A 5,096-nucleotide genomic window follows, 5' to 3' on the forward strand; every position below is an offset into this window, starting at 1 on the left:
AACGGTTGTCACGTTTGCTTCAATTTTAAGCTGTCTTAACTGTAAAATTGACAAAAATTGAAAAGTTCCTGAAGAATCACAAATGTTTTATGTCAATCCTCGTAATTTTTTAAATGCAGAGTTCCCCATGGTTCAATTCATTAGAGTTTAAGTTTATTAATGCAAGAAAATAATCATTGTAACTAAAGATCCCTATCTCCCACCATAAATATGAGAATGATTTCATGTCAATTTATTTACCTTAATGGCGCTTATTCAACTTTTCAACTTCTCGTGTTTTCTCAGCGCCTGATGAAATCTCCAACTAACCCCCCAAAAAACGACCTATAGTCCATCCTCAAGTTTTGCCTCTGTTGTTTCCGATAATAAGTCCTCAGAGATGGGACATTTTTTTCCATTAACATAGATTTTTACATTCCCGAAAACAAAAAATAAATATTATTCAAGGTTCNTTTGCCTCTATTGTTTCCGATAATAAGTCCTCAAAGATGGGACATTTTTTTCCATTAACATAGATTTTTACATTCCCGAAAACAAAAAATAAATATTATTCAAGGTTCATAGCACTTAGTAGACCGATAGGCGCCCCGATCTTGCGTTGAGAAACCTTACATAATCGCAAATGATCACAACGGTCAAGCACGGTGGGGAAGAGTGGAGAGTCAAGTGAGAGGTACGAGTAGAGTCATCAAAGGGGGGAGATGAATGGAATGATCATTATGAGGGTCCAGTGGGGGTCACTCGTAGAGTTATGACAAGGGTCAAATGAAAGTTGCGAATGCATTAATCGTAAGGATCGAAAGGGGTTGACAAGTCGAGTGATGACGGGAAGTAGATGGAAAGGGAGAATGGAATAATCTCAAGGGCCAAATGATAGAGATAAGTGGAATCATCCTGATGGTCCAACGAGCGAAACCGATGTAGTGATCACACCAGCTAGATACGAGAAACGAAGAGAGTGAGTCATGCTTTACGAAGCTCAAACGTCGCAAAGGTTACGACGGGAAAGTCATGCATCGTGGAGAACAAACATCGCAAGAGTCCACTATTTCTCAACTCATCAGCACCGTTTGACCCTTGCCATCATTCCCCTTATTTCCTCCTTTTGACCATTCTGATCACCTGACTCGTGCGTCACGTTTGACCCTCAGCACTCGGCCCGTCTCCCACATCTGACCTTCGCGGTCATTCTATTCGTACCTCCCATTTAACTCTGAGTTATCAGCCCACTCGTAACCACCGTTTCACCCTTGCGACCATCCCACTCGCCGCAACCGTTTGACCCTTGCGATCACTCCACTCCATGTACTCCTCATTTGATTCTCGTAATTACTCAACTTGTCACCCCACTTGACTTCTATGATTAGACCGCTCGTACCTCTCATTTGACTCTCAACATTCCCCTCGTCACAGCGATTTCAACCTTCTAACCACTGCACCTCCAAATCATTCTACTTGTTCCCCCCTTTTGACCCTTCTGATCACTTTACAGGTGGCTCACATCTGACGCTTGCAATCATCCCGCTCGTCTGCTCTGTCCGACTCTCGCGAGACTCGACCCGTACCTCTCACTTGACTCTCCATTCTTTTCGGCCTCGCTTCACCGTTGTGATCATTCCCCTTGTCACCCCGTTCTGACCCGACATTGGTCCGACTTCACATAATATAGGGGATTGCCATGTTTGAACCAGTATCACGACCGAGCTTGACCACTGAGCGTCGCGTGAATTTCCTGCGATATTCCTGGTGGACCCAGGAGTAAGTTCAGCTCTCTCTTTGTTCCAATAGTGGAGGGAAAAGAGAAAGTACATGTACTTTTTGACCCTTATGGGGAGCGAAGTCTCTACTTTCTACTTTTATATTTTTTAGAGAGTAGGAAGTCGTTATCGGGTGCGTCAGAATGGATTTGTGAGCCATTTCCCAAATTGACGTAATACTTAACGGTGGTGCCGCGAGGGGAAGGAAAAGGTCAAAGATGACTAGGGTCATGTTCGGTTTTTTAGTCCGTATGGGTTGCACATTCGCCGAGCAAACACATGGAAACCATGGTTGCTCGTGGTCGCAACCATCGAGACCTGACCGAGTCGGACACTACACTCCTTATATCATCAATCTGGAGTGTGTTAGTGCGTAGAGTGCATTTTTCCGTTCATGAACCCCGAAAAAAAAAGAAAAAAAAAAGAAAATTTCCTCCTCCCCCCACTCGCGCTCATTAGGAAAAAAATGGGGCAAAATAGGTTCGTTTGTCGTTTCTCGACTTGACATCCCCTCTCTCGCTCATTAAGAAAACAAACCCCAAATGGGGCAAAATGGATCTGTGAGCTATTTCCCAAATTGACTTTCTTTCCCCCCGCCCCCTCTCGGCCATGAAGAAAATAATGGGGTAAAATGGGTTTGTTTGTTATTTCCCAAATTGACTTCTCCCACCCCGCCCCCTCTCGCTCATTAAGAAAATAATGGGGCAAAATGGGTTTGTTTGTTAACTCCCGAGTTGACACCCCCCCCCCCCTCGCACTCATTAGGAAAAAAATGGGGCAAAATGGGTTTGTTTGTCGTTTCCCGACTTGACATCCGTCCTCTCGCTCATGAGAAAAAACAAGCAGGGGTAGAAGCCTATTTGACAGAAGTCATGTGACCGTTACTCGATGCTTTTTTTTTCCTCTTTACCAATTACATTGGTAATAAGCTTCCGAATGGGAGATATTCCAATTCCACACATAAAAAATCAGTGGCAATTACTCACTCCTTAGTTTCAGTGCGACAAATACGGGTGAATGTAAATGGATCTGACCCATTATGGGTTTCACCAATAATTTCTGGGCCAATTCCTCTTATCATTGTAGTAGAATTGTCGACTTTGAAATTTTCCTTATTATGAAGAATCTAAATAATTGAACAAATGCTAAGACTATTGCAATCTCGTCAGAGTCTAGTCCAATAAAAATGCAGTGTTCGCGAAAAAATCCATTCCATCATTTATTCATATGATCTTCAAATTTCATAAGAAAACATCATTCTTTTACAGTATTTCGCATGGTTTTCATAAATTATGAGTAATCCAAATAGCGACGCCTGTATTCTCAACTTTTTTTCTCCTCTGTGTCCCGATAAATTGTCAGAAACATACGTCATCATTTAATCAATAGATTCGTGATCCTAGTGATTACTTATGATGTTTCAAACAAAAATTTGTCATTTTCAACTTTTTAATATATTTTAATTTGTAATATTTTCTCTTACATCATGATGAATTTAATAATTAAATTCATATTAGTACTCCTAATAATTAAAATATCTTGATGATTTTTATCTTATTCCGACTCAATTATTTCCTTAGACTGTATTTTTATTTGCCCATAAAGATTTATTTGCTGACGTGCATGTAACTCCCACTCAAACTCACACAGATCGTCTGCAGCAAATACTGAATCCGTTAAGCTCACTCTGTTTAATCTACGTGGTACAGCATTTTGGATGAATATCAGGTATTTATTGAATAATATTATAATTAACGAGAATGGTCTTGTAAATTCAAAAAATCAAGTTTATGAAACTTGATTTCCATCAAATATTAGATTATATGGCGTAAAAAAAAATATGGATTTGTATTATATGACTTTTGAAGTCATGTAGAGATGGAAAACATTGATAAAATGATAATTTGTGATTTTTAAGAAAAAAAAGCGTTTCGGACGAATCACTCTATGCCAGGATGTACTGAATCGATTGGCATAAAATTTTATACACGAATGTAGGCCAACCATGCAAAATAGTAGCCAGAATCTCAGATGTTTAGTCCATGTTTAACGCTCATTATAGAGCCCACATTGGATTTTAATTTACAAAACTAGAAAAACGGTGATATCTTGAAAACTTTGTATGGGCGGCTATGCATATTTTGATTGATCTTGATAGAAGATACCATGACGAATATTTTGAAAAAAAAAAAAGTCAATCGGACCAGTAGTTTTGGAGATAATGAGCATTACAGTTTTTCACAAAAAGTTGTTGTTTTCTTACAACGATTTTTTCATAAAAATGAAAAATGCCAATTATTATTCGGTTGCCCATGGTTTCATAGCAATATTATGATTTGATTCGACAGATATTGTCGCAAGGAAGATTTTGGCATCAAAAAAATTGAATTCGGTCATGTAGTTTTTGAGATATTGAGCAAAAAAGATTTTTGAGAAATTGCTGTATCTCCAAAACTACTGGGCCGATTGAGCTGAAACTGCGCCCAGAAATGCTCCAAAGTAATACCAACTATGTAACAAAATTTCAGATTTTTAGCTTCAACTTTTGTCCTTTATTTGTCGTTATTTATAAAAATTTTCGAAAAAATCGACCCACACTTTCGGACACACGTACATACATGGTCCTCAAACTTCGTATTTTTACGTTTCAGACCATTCTACATCATTTCCAAGCAAAATTAGCGAATCGAAAAATCGACCGATTACAAAGCTTCCATTCGGAAGCAAAAATATAAATGGGGCAAAATGGGTCTGTTTGCTATTTCCCAAATTGACTCTCCCCCCCTCTCCATCATTAAGAAAATAATGGGGCAAAATGGGTTTGTTTGTCATCCCCCGCGTTGACACCCCCCTCCCTCCGTTCGCACTCATTAAGAGAAGAATGGGGCAAAATGGGTTTGTTTATCGTTTTCCGACTTGACATCCGTCCCTTCGCTCATAAGAAAAAAAATACAAATGGGGCAAAATGGGTCTGTTTGCTATTTGCCAAATTCACTTCCCGCCCGCGCCCCCTCTCCCTCATTAAGAAAATAATGGGGCAAAATGGGTTTGTTTGTCATCTCCCGAGTTGACACCCCCCCTCCCTTCCGAAATAAAGCCCACAATAATGGATTTCAAAATTCAACAGAAGGAGCAGAATGGGTTCTTGAGCCGTTTCCCAAATTAACTCCCCCCCCCCCTACTCCCCCGACCCCCTCTCGCTCATCAGGGAAAATACAACAAATGGGGCAAAATGGTTTTGTAAGCCATTTCCCAAATTCACGTTTCCCCCCTCATGCTGATTAGGAAAAATGGGGTGGAATGGGTTTGTTTGTCGTTTCCCGACTCGACATTCCCCCC

This window comes from Diachasma alloeum, unplaced genomic scaffold (assembly GCF_001412515.2).
Source record: "Diachasma alloeum isolate Michigan unplaced genomic scaffold, Dall2.0 Dall_scaffold_00491, whole genome shotgun sequence".
Lineage (NCBI taxonomy): Eukaryota > Metazoa > Arthropoda > Insecta > Hymenoptera > Braconidae > Diachasma > Diachasma alloeum.